We start from the raw sequence: 12806 nt of genomic DNA on the forward strand, positions 1-12806 counted from the left end.
TTCTCCTTAAAATGCCTCCTCCTGCCCTGGCCAGGTGGCTCAGCTGGTTGGGGCGTTGTCCCATACATCAGAAGGTGGCAGGTTCGGTTCCGGTCAGGACCCATACCTGGGTTGTGGGTTCGATCCCCTGGGTGTGAATGAGAGGCAACCAATTGATGTTTCTCTCTCACATCAGTGTCTCTCTCTCCCTTCCTCTCTCTCTAAAAATCAATAAAAACATATCCTCAGGTGAGGATTACAAAAAAAAGCCTGCTCTTAAAGCAGATGTGTGGTGTGGTTTGATCACATCGTCTAGACTTAGGTAATTATTGTTCATTGTGGCTATCACCAGAGGACCATGTTTTTATGTATGACTTTGTGTAAATACCAGTCTTAGTCTTATCTACTTGTGTTGTAGAAATCATCCAAAAAATCAGTTTAGGTTGAAATCAAGAGCTTTGGATTACAAAACAAAGTTCTAAATAATTATTGATCCAAAAACCAAGACACGGGGAAGGAACAGAAGAGCAAATTAAAACACTGATTTAGCCTTAGCAGCAGCAGTTTCTTTTTCTACTCAAAATCTCCTGTTATTGGATAGTTGCACTGTTACTAATCTGTCAGGCTATTACCTCACTAGTATAGCAGTCTTCCATCCTTACAAAGGCTGTAAGTCTAAAGGAAAGACAGAAATAGACTCATTGGTTCTAAAATAAACCCCACAGTTCTATAGAAGAACCACCTGTCTCTTGGGAAAGATGAGAAGGTTCCCATCATCTCTGTCTGAAAGCCATCTTTTGTCCTAGCCATGTTTTCCATTGCTGATCATTTACTAGGAAAACATTCCAGCGAGTGTACAGTAAGTGTTACAGACCACCAAAAAAGATGAAGTGGAGATGCCCAGCATGCCTCACTATTTATAAGAAAATATTTCCCCAAAAGATGGGAAAATTCAAGTCTTTAAATACTCTGGGAGAGAGGAATAATGGAAAAAACTCCTCAGTTTCTGTTCTGTTGGTTCACAAGGTTTTTCTCACAAATCATTTGCATGGGACATTAAACAAGTCACATAATGGCTGGAATCCTCTATGAACTGACTCACTTGGGTTCCTGGCTGAGGTATCCGGCTGCAGGACCCAAGGAGAAGCGAGACAGAGAGCAAGCTGGTGGTGGTGTGGGAGCCGAGCCCCTCCACTGCTGGTGTGGAATCCTGACCTGGGTGGGAGACCAAAGGGCTGTCTTTAATCGGATCGGGCACTTGGATGCACTGAAGTAAATAACTTGGCTTCTTGTCTTTTAAACCCGGCCACAGTTTAGCCTCGGTTAAATTTTTTTGTTCCAAATGATTACTTTACTTGCTATTTCTACGAGGAAGTTCATTGAGCAGGTCTGTTTGGCACAGCATACGTGTATTAGCTTGTTTTCATAGACAGTCATTCATTGTCTTGGGTTTGGGAAATGAAAATGTAATCTAATCCTAATTTTCTCTTGGTATCTCCTTTCTGAATCCCTGTGTGTTGTGGGTTCTGAGTCTGTCAGTCATGGTTCAGAAGCAAAACCAGTAGAAGACAGACACACACACAACATTCATTAAGGGATTTATTGTAAGGAACAGGCTTATGCTTGTAATTGTAATCTAAGAAAGTCTAAGTCAGTAGGGCAGCCATCAGGAAGGGAAGATCGTAAATAGGCTGGAACCCACAGGCATGGTCTGCAGTGATCAGGTGGAACTTTTCTTCCTCAGAGATGGATGGAAACTTGTCTTGGGGTGTTGAACACATTATACAATATACACATGATGGCCTGGCTGGCTTGGTTCAGCGGTTGAATGTCAACCTATGATCCAGGAGATCATGGTTCAATTCCCGGTCAGGGCACATGCCCTGGTTTCGGGCTCGTTCCCCAGTGGGGAGCATGCAGGAGGCAGCCGATCAATGACTCATCATTGATGTTTCTTTCCCTCTTTCTCCCTCTCCTTTCCTCTCTCTGAAATCAATAAAGATATGTTTAAAAAAAAAGTTAATATATGTATACACCATGTTCGCTAGAATGGTACACCTGAAACCTATATAATTTATTAAGCAATGTCACCCCAATAAATTCAGTTTTAAAAGTCTGCACCCTGCTTTTATGGCCTTCCAGTTGATTAAGTCAGTCCCACTCAGAATATCCTTACTTAAAGTTAACCCATTAGGGACTTTACACCCGCAAAATCCCTTCACAACAGCACCTAGGTTAGTGTTTAATTACTGGGGGCTGTTACCTATCCAAGTCGATACATCAGAAATCCATTACATTGTGAGAAGCCAGAGGAGCTGCCTGGGAAATAATACTGCCACAGAGGTGTCTCTGCAGACATTTATTAAATCAAGGCTGGGGTCTCTGCTGCTCTCCAAAAACAGTGCTATCTGAGCACTCAGTTATGTAGCAACCTGCTGTGTGTCAGCCAGGGAAGCCTGGTTCGCTGCCCTTGGCAGGATTGGACCCCAGTTTTGAGTTTTCAAACTTCCTTGTAAAACAAGTTTCTGTTGACTAAATGATGTTTTCCTATTGATTGCCATTTTGTGAACTTTTTAATATTTAAACTTAAAAGCTAAAGCTAAGAGCCATTGTCAGTAGAAGACTAAGCACTTATTTCACCAAAGAAGCTATTAAAATGGTGGGTTTGGGGGGTGGGAGGGGAAACATATGTGGCTCTAAAAGGGCAACGTCAGAGATACTTGTGATGGAAGTTTGGTACCGTGTAGATGTCAGTGTCAGTATCCTGCTATAATTTTATAAACGTTACCATTGGGGGATACTGGGTAAAAGTACACCAGATCTTTCTGTTATTTCTTACAACTGCATAATGTACAAGGATCTCAAAACAAAAATTCTAATTTAAGAGTGATCCATTTTGTAAAACAAAGAGTCCTTTCATGCTGTATGTTTGATGACTGGAAGAAATTTATGCCTGGTGGGAAAATTACAGGTGACAGGTGAGTGTAGTGTTTAATATAAAAATGCTTTGTAAAAATCAAGCTTAAATTCTTAGATGAAATTTTGGGCATATTGTAAAAAGATGGTGTCTTCACTCTGTAATGATGCTAACTGAGAGAAGATAGGATTATGACCTCAAACGTAATGCCAAAGGGAACCTCTAACAATGTGGAGGAAGTAGCCTAGGACAAATGAAATATCATTTCAGCCCTGAAAATTGTATAGATTGAAAGAAAATAAAAATACGTTCAAAGGATTTTCTAAATTTATGGATTCACTCACTCAGTAAATATTTGTTTGCCTACAGTGAGCCAAGCCAGTATCTGTAGTTTTAATATACGTCAGGAACTTTCCCAACATGTAAATGTTGATATCTTTGAAGGCAGCCGTACCGTCCCCAAGTCTCCACAGATGCAGCCTTCAAAATCTGAGGACCACATGGGTTGGATTTTCTCAGTGTGTGATGTTTCTGATCTTATTGTATGAGAGCTTTTTATGGAAAAGTGAAATTCAACCAGTCAACAATAATAACATAAAAAAATTTTATTAAAATTGATTTTAGAGAGAGAGAGGAAGAGGAAGGGGGGAGAGAGAGGCAGACAGACATCGAATTATTTTCCACTTATTTATGCATCATTGGTAGATTCTTGTATGTGCCCTGACTGGGGATCGAGCCCGCAACCTTGGCGTATCAGGATGGCGCTTTAACCAACTGAGCTACCCGGCCAGGGCAATAATATAACATTTAAAGATATCCACAAACATAATTGTTTTAAACCTTAATTGTCTGAAAGATATTTTTCTCTTTTTTCAGGTATTTCTATTTTAGGCATATAGAATAAGAAACTTCAGTTAAGAATGGGAAGGTGGGAACAAACTCAGTCTGAATGTGAAGAAACAGGTTTTATAGGTGTTTATAGCAAATAGAAGCAACCCTGGGACAGTAAGAGAGGTCGCCTTTAGGCGCAGCATTGGGGCTGGGCCCTGATAAACCTGGCCTGCCTGCTCAGGCTCCTGGGGGCTCCATGCCCAGTGCCCAGGTCTCTGCAGTCACCTTTGGGGAAGGCATCTGCTTTGCTTCTCCTTAAAGAAAAAAGTCCTTTGGAGGCCGAGCATCTCAGTGAATAGCAACCTCCTTACTTTCAGAGTGTGAGTGACTTACGAACAGCAGTCCTGTTCCCTGAAAGCTATTATCATCTAAATTAATAGATAAATTCAGGGTTCTATCCTGGAAATGTCCTATTAAGAAATATTATCTGTATCAAATAACCCCTACTCTCACCAAAAAAAATTAATGTTTTAGGAAACCATGATTCCATATTCCACCCCAGTAAACCTCCTGGTGGACATGACCTGGAGGGAGTGAGGTTACCCATGGCTGAGATGACTCCCTTGTGCTTGGAGTGGAGGAGCTGTCCTGTTAGAGGGATTTGGGGCAGCCACTTACTGATTAGCCATTGGAGTTTTTTGGGAATAGTAAACCTTTTGGTAAAAGGGGGCTTTTGTCTCCCAGAATAGCAACTGTTATCATCACTTAAAACCAGTAACTTCTATATACAGCAAGTGCTTCTATATATATACTCATGCATTGTTTATATAGCACTATTTTAAGATCTGTGTCACATTTTTCTGGTCTATTTTATGGTGGGAAAATTCAATTGGAAAAAATGCACTTAGCTCTGATGGGGATGGTAAGGTAAAATAAAGTACTTAAAAAAAACCCCATGAAGTTTGTTGTTTTTATTTTAGCTTTAAACAGTACAGAAATAGTAAAGTGATAGCTCCCTAAATTACATTGTATTGCTTCTCCTTAAACAAATGTAACCATTGTCCTCATGTTATAATATGAGATCTATCACCATATTGGTCAGAAGAAGACTTGCAGGCATATATAAGAACTTATTACAAAAATCTGTGAGAAATTGGCTTTATGTGTTTGTGTAGTGTGGCTTATAATACAGGGTTTCTTTTTCTTTTGCAGCTGTTGAATTGAGAGGGAAATGGGTAGAGAAAGGACCTATCTACTATTTTTTTTAATATGTCTTTTTATAAAATTGATTTTAGAGAGAGAAAGGGGGAGGGAGAGAGAGGGAGGGAAAGAGAAACATCGATGTGAGAGAAACATCAGTCGGGGGCCTCCCACACCCACCCTGACCGGCTCTCAAGCCCACGGCCTAGGTATGTGCCCTAACCAAGAATCCAGCCTGTGACCCTTCGGTGTGCAGGCCAACACTCTAACTGCTGAGCAACACTGTCCAGGCCTGTGTCCTCTTTATTTGTTCCTTATGTGACAGTTTATACATTTTAAAGGGTCTTGGTAGCTCTCTGCTCAGTTTGCCTCTTATAAAATACAGACCTGAACACAATATTCCAGATATGGTGAGATACAGAACTGCTTCCATTGTTCTGAGGTCGTTTTGCCTCTTAATCATCATGAGATATGTTGCTGGACCACCGTGTGATCTCCCTATTTGAGGGACCTGCTCTCAACAAATAGAAGGGGTTGGAGAGAGGAGAGCTCACCCGAGGGGACACAGGGAGACCTGTATTTGCCTTGGAACCTGAAGCCCCGGAACCTCTTTAGCTACTTCCCTTACTGCTCTGTCCCTCTGCCCTTGCTCCTGGCTCCCTCCCCGCCCTCCTGTTCATTCGCCAGGTGGCCCAGCGTTCCCTAGTCCCTCCTGGGTGGGGGTCCCTGGTGTGTTTTTCATTGTGTGTATGTATGCATGCATTCATTCTTCACCGAGAAGGAAGAAAAATAGCGTGGGCAGAAATGAGGGCGAGAAGAAAGATTTCAGAGTTTTAAGCATGGTGATTAGAAACCTAATGGTATCACTTCCAGAAGTGGGTACTCAGAGGGAGGTGTTGTTTTGGAGAGGACAAGCCAGACTCTATCCTAATGACAGGCCTTTCTCCCTGGTTCAGGCTGCCTGGCGGACGCAGGCCAGTTTGTGTCTCCCTGTTAGAAGCAGGAAGGGCTGTAGCAGAAGTCGCGCTGGACAGGGACCTCGGCCTGGCACTTAAATGATAATCCTTCAATTCTTCATCTCCAAACTTCCTTGAGCACCTTTTGTCATCCAGATCACCTTTCATGACCTTTGGGCTACATTTGATACTTTTGGCTTCTCCTTCTTGAAGGACTTTGGGTTTTTTTGGTTTGTTTGTGGTTTTTTTGTGGCTTGGCTTGGCTTCCAGAACACTATTTTCCTTTATTCTCCCCTTATCGCACTGGCCATTCCTCTCCCCTCCTTTTTTGGTTATATCCCAACTTCCTCACCCGTGAGACATTGACGTGCCCCACGCTCAGTGCCTGGGCCCCTCCTGTGCCACACCTTCCCCGGGGGATCTCATCGGCTTGGGGCAGTTTTCATCTGTAGCCCACATTTCTCTTGTTCTCTTGAATCCTGGGGTGCGGTGTATGCCTGCCTATTGGACATTTCCACTAGGACTTCTGTTCAGCATCCCACACTTAACCTGCCTAAAACTGAGCCGATGTTTTCCTTCTAAACAGGTACCTTCCACAGTCCTCAGTAAAGGGCAAGTCTGTCCTTCCTATTGCTCAGGCCCAAAGCCTTCGAGTCAGCCCTGACGTGTCTCTTTTGCCCCACATTCAGTCCATCTGCCAAACCTGTTGGCTCTGTCTAAACACATATCCAGAATCTCAGTACTTATCACCTCCACCCTTCCACTAGTCCAGGCCACTGTCCCTCCCACTTGGGTTACTGGAATAACAACTGGGTTTCCCCTTTCCCCACTGACGTCTTCTTCCCACCAGTTGCCAAGCCTTTCTTCCCATAGCAGCCAGAGTGACCCTTTAAAACTTACTACAGATCAGGTCAGTCTTCTGCTCAGAACCTTCTTCCAGTGACTGCCCTCCTCAGTAAAAGCTGAAGTCTGCAAGGGTTACAAGATCTGCACGCTGTCCTTGTCACCTCCCTACCCCCTACACTTCTGCACTACCTTTTCCCTCTTGCTCTCTGTTCCAGCCACACTGGCCTCCTTGCTTTTATGACTATTGTCTCTACCTGAAACATCCTACCCAGCCCCTGTCTGCTTCATTTGGCTCCTTCATGTCCTTCATCTTTGCTCAAATGTCACTTCATTATTATATGTAACTCTGCCCCTGCTTTTTGTTCTCCACAGCACATTTTACACAGCCTGACATGCTTTTTAATTATCTGTTTCCCTTAGTGTATGTCTTCCCCCTAGAATGTTCCTTGTGAGCCAGGGCTTGGTTTTGTTCCCTGAGGTATGAGCCTGTTACAAAGTGAGCATTCAGTATTTGAATGAATGAATGAATTTGTGTGTCTAGAGTTCATTGATACTTCCTGTCAGTGAAAGAATGTCCAACCTATGGAAGAGTTTATCTGAGTCCAATCTGAGGACATACCCAGAAGTGAAACCTCAACGGATTGAGAAAATGCTCTAGAGAATGGACAGTTTTGCAGCGTATTTTATACATTAGAATCAAAGGAGAAGACATAGAAGGATCACTTGAAATCCCATCAGTGGTAGATTAAGAAGGCAAGAGAAAGCAAAGTGGGAAATCCTTAGGATTGGATAAAAAGCAGAATGGAGAAACACTTCTTTTACATTGGTGGGTACAGGATAGGTAATAATTAACGTTTACAGCACATAGAGATTGTATGCAGGGAACAAAACGACAGTGAGGGGTTCTGTGGTCTCGTGCTCTGGTGCCTGCAGTTGTGCCTTCCAGGGGTCTAGAAAAGAAAATTACTCTGACATTTCGAAGGTATGTTATCCTAGATGCATAAGAACAATGGGCAGGGCTCACTTAAGGTGAAGAATGAACTTTGCTAAGGAAGCAATAGGCCTGGAAGGGACTCTCCACCATGGCCTGCCCAGTTAGGAACTTATGATCAGACCTTCCTGTGTGTTTGCTTTTGGTCACTGAACTTGTCAGGCTTGTCATGTACTCCGCTTCCCACCCCCCAGCTTGTCAGGTTTGGTATATGACCCCTTTTTCATTCACTTTACATAGCATTGTCTTTTGGGGATTATAAATTATGTTCATATACATTATCTCACTTGATCAGTTTGTTTACTTTTTGTAAATCAGACAATCTAATTCTATTTAAAGTGCTTGACTTCCTTGACTACTAATATGCAAACTGGTTTCCTTGGGAGATCTTAAGTATGGCCATTAAAATATGTCCTCCAGCCTGGCTGAATATGGCTCAGCGGTTGAGCATCAACCTAGGATCCATGAGATCGAGGTTGGATTCCCAGTCAGGGCACATGCCCAGGTTGCAGGCTTGATCCTCAGTTGGGGGCATGCAGGAGGCAGCCGATCAATGACGACTCTCTCATCATTGCTGTTTCTATCTCTCTCTCTCTCCCTTCCTCTCTCTGAAATCAATAAAGATGTATTTAAAAAAATGTCTTCCATCCCATTTTGTTTTACTTTTGGACCTACATCCTGACTTATAGAGCATTTCCTTCTTTTATCACTACTTCCATAGAACTCTCTCTTAGGAACTTAACTGATTCTTATTTATTGAATTATAATTTTTGTTAGCTAAACTGGGAATCCTTTAAAAACAAAGGCATATCCAGTGCTTCATTTGTCCTACCCTTGGTTAGTGAGGGGCCACAGGCCTCACACTTGGTGCTAATGGTGCCCCCTGGAGTTGTGCAACACAGCAGTAACGGTGACTATAAAATGTTCTGCTTGAGTTTCTCATTATTGAATATTCTGTTTGTTTTCTTTCCTGCTGTTTGAGTGGCATTTTAAGACCCCACGGACTCTGTTTGCCTTGTGCTCACATTATTAGGTCTTTCTGACTACTGCATGTCACTTTTTATTAGCACAGCTGTGTCAGCTTTTTCCTAATTCCATTCTTCATCTACCCTCTTGGCTTTCTTCCTTGGTTATTTCTATTAGTCCGTTTACTGTTCATTTCACTTTATTGACATCAAACGTGTAGATACAGATGAGTCCGTATTTTCCACAGGTAATTACAAGAACCCTTTGTCAGCCCGATAAGCATACAGTTGATGAATCCATGGACATACAAATGGTATCTGTCATTCAGAATTTGAGCCTCGGTTGTGTATGGTTAAAAGATGCAAATGTGCCAACCTGCTGCTTTACCAATCAGAGGGGACATGCAAATCAGCTTTGATTGGGGAGCAAGGGAAGCAGGCCGAGGCAGAAATCTGATCCCAATTTTAATGTGTATAGATCATTTTAGTTGAAGACATGTTCTAATTTCACCTGTGTAAGTGCCCTGCCTTGAGCACATAGCAGTTATAGAAAAATGATCAGTCTAGGTTATTATTTCATATTAACTTGCTTATGATTCTGAATTTGAATGGAAATGTATCCATAGAGCCCTGCACTCTGAAAACAGGTCTGCTTTGATTCTCTTAGCAATCCTCCTTCCCTCCATTCCTAGGACAGTTCATAGTGACTGGAATACTGCAGGAACACTCTTACAGCTCCCCAGAAGGCTCTCTCCAAGCCCCGATTGTGACAGCAATGTCTGCTTTATTTGTTCTGCATACAGTCTATCGAGTTTGTTTAATTTATGCATATTTAAAGGTTTGTGTTATTTAATGCCTGTAACTGTATATTGCACCAATTGCTGTATTCTCATTCTTCTCTTTGAAAGTTAAGAATCCATCAGTTCATAATCTTTCTTAGTTTTTGGCTTAGTCTTTTGTTGGCTCAGTTTCCCTAAACTGCTTTTCTGCTTTCAATCCTGACTCAGTCCCTCCAATGCTCAGGTTAAGAAGGATGCTATTTGAGGTCAGTTTTTAAAATTTCTGTATTGACAGCTTGTTTACATTTTCCTTTTGATTTTTCCATTGATGAGAAGACGGAACTCCTGTGGTGCACAATTGGGGGTGGGGAATAGGTGCATTGTATTGCTAGTCTCCAAAAGCAGGATTAAAGAGGAGGGTTGTCTTTTTAAATTTTTTTTTTGTATTGCTCACCATCAAGAAAGTTCAGAAAACAGGACTTCTCACCAGGAATTCAAAAGCTAAAAGAATGTGGCTCTGGGCAGATGCAAAAGTTTTAGCATTGGAGGTGGGAGTGTGAATGGGAGCCCCGAAGAAAATTTAATTTTCAGTCTAAGAAGCCTAACTCACATGAACAATTTCTCCTAGAGTAAGGCCCTTTCCAATCAGATCTGTTGGTGCTAAAGAGCTGGTATTTCAAGTATGTCCATCTGCATTTAAACGAATTGCTCCAAGACAATCTGATTATGCGGTAGTTACTTTGGTGAGAATAGCGCCTCAGTGGAATGGAAACTTCATTTTGAGTCTAATATTAGACCTTGCTTTGGAAAATTCCTTTTAAATGATCACAAGCTGGGAATAGCAAAAGAATTTAACTTTCGACAGACAGCATTGACCAAGAATTTTTAACTGCTTATGTTTGGGTTCTTGGGAAAGCAGATGTGAGAAACTCACCAGACTGAATTGACTAGACTAGAATTGACTTGACCCTGATGCGGTGTTTATATCTATTGCTGATAAGTTTTTTTTCCTAGTCTCATTTGCTGAAAATATTTTCATTCTTTGAGCGTGAGCATGCTAGGATGAAAACTGTTAGGATGCCTAATTGTCTAACAATCTAACCTTCTAGGCTTCCAGACATTGTTGCCTCTAACGGGGTCTGAGCCAAAGCAGGAAAGAGCCAACAAACCTGCAGAACCAAAGGCAGTTTTTGAATGAGTGCTGGGAACTTGATCAGACCTGGCCTTCAGGGAATATTTTAGTTTGGGTGGTTGTATCCGAGTGAACTCAGTCAAATGGCAGTTTTAACTGAATTTTCTTTAAAGGACTGCCCCCAACCTTAAACCCCCTAAAACCCATCCTGCGATTTAAAAAAAATCCACTATACATGTTAACTGATCTTGGAATTTCTATACTATGTCTACTTGGCTTACTTTAGGAAGTAGTTCAGATGCCTCACATGCCTTGAACTGGGAACACCAATATTGGTGTGAGATGCACTTAAGATTTTAAAAGATCTTTCTGAAATTGAAGTGCATCTTTTAATCAGTGCACATTTGATGTAGTGGGTTTTTTCTGGTAATGAGTTGATGGTGCCTTAGACCTGAGGAAGAATATTAATAAATAGAAGTTACCATTTATTGATCACCCCGTGGATCCCAGGCACTGTCTTTGCTTTAGATACCAACATTATCTCTGATATTCACAACAATCCTGTGGGCAGCAATTATGAGCCTGATTTGGGAGGTGAGGAGACTGAGGCTCAGAAAAGTTATATAGTTTGCTCATGATGACACTGCCAGTAATGGCTAATTAACTGGCAGTGCTGGAGTTCAAATCCAGGACTGTTGGACTTCAGATCATGTGTTCTTCCCTGTGGGTTATCCTTTTTGGGATTTACAGTGTTTGAAATTAAACCTGAGGCCTGACTGGATAGTTCATTTGGTTAGAGCATCATCCCGATACTCCAGGGTTGCGGGTTCAATCCCTAGTCAGGGCACATGCAAGAATCAACCAATGACTGCATAAATAAGTGGAACAACAAATCAGTGTTTTTTTCTCTCTCTCTCTCTTTCTCTCTCTCTCTCTCTCAAATCACTCAATAAAAAAGAAATTAAACCTGAGAAATTGAAAACATTTACTTATTAATTCATTTTGAAAGAACAATAAGTCCATTTCATGTTAACATAAATAACATTGAATTTAAAATCATCATTTTCCAAAACAAAAATATTAAGAAGTGTTATTGATTTATCTTTTTTATGTATCTCTTTATTATCTAGCTAAATGGAAGGCAGCTGTTTCAGTATGAAGAAAATCTGGCCTCAAACAGATATATGTCTGGAAAAGAGGAATCTATTTTAATAGCCTTTTTGGATAATCACGCATATTCTCTTTTGATACTACACCAAAACTCCCTGAGTGATAGTTTCTTAGAGGTTCATCGCAGTGTAGAGTCTGAAACTATGCAGTGGACTTTGGATGCAGTTACCTTAAAATCCTTTAGTCTGAAATCTTGCTTACAGAAGACTCCTGACTAATGTATTTAGATCCTCGCCCACTCCAGGAAGTGGGGTCCCCCCCCCCGAGGGTGGGCCGGCCCTAGGGACCTGTCCGAGACCCCGAGGCAGGGAAGGAGGAGTGAAGGCCTTTGCCGAGTGCGCAGGCGGCGAAGGAGAACAGCGCCCCGTGTCGTGTGCAGCAGACGCTGCTGCTCTTTTCCTTAATGTACAGGCTCACTTTGTTGATTTTTGGGAAAATGTCTGCCAAATAAGTCTAATACCATGGTTTGTCTGGTAGCCATTCTTTCAAGTAAATTGATGTCCAGTGAAAAATGCGGCTGGAAGCAATTGCACGAGTGCTTTTCCTCAAGACACTGTCACACTTCTGAAGGTGGCACACGTGTTTTGTGCCCTATTCACTGTCACACAGAACATTCAAAGATGGGTACTTGGGAGCAAGATTTAATGAAATTAAAAACTTGTACTGCTTCATTAAGGCTATTCTTAAGAGAAATGGCCGTTTCCCCTCGTTGTTACTACATGTGGTGGTGGAGGATCCAGGGGCCACTAGTACATTTGCCAACACTGCCTTGACTTGTGCTCAGGCACCTTTGCACCTTTGCATTGGTTCAGATACCACCGTTTGACTTCACAGACCTATAAAAGGGTCTTGGGTGTCCCTAGGGGTCCTGGACCATACTTTGAGAACTGCTCTCCTAAAGTAAAGTGGCAGTTGCTAAAAGGTCACACAAGGAGAGCTGAAGTCACTGAAGACAATTCCATTAGGAAACAAGTGGTAAGGTGTGTGGAGGTGACACGCTTCTGGCTGAACTGGCCTTGCTTTTGATGCTCACAAAGCTT

General features: G+C 42.0%; 1 protein-coding gene across 2 annotated transcripts in view; it reads left to right on the forward strand.

Moving 5' to 3' along the window:
- CNNM2 (cyclin and CBS domain divalent metal cation transport mediator 2) overlaps positions 1-12806 on the forward strand; it is a 90536-nt gene that overhangs the window by 53954 nt on the left and 23776 nt on the right. The window lies entirely within an intron of this gene.

This window comes from Miniopterus natalensis, chromosome 14 (genome assembly GCF_054644295.1).
Source record: "Miniopterus natalensis isolate mMinNat1 chromosome 14, mMinNat1.hap1, whole genome shotgun sequence".
In the NCBI taxonomy this organism is placed as follows: Eukaryota; Metazoa; Chordata; class Mammalia; order Chiroptera; family Miniopteridae; genus Miniopterus; species Miniopterus natalensis.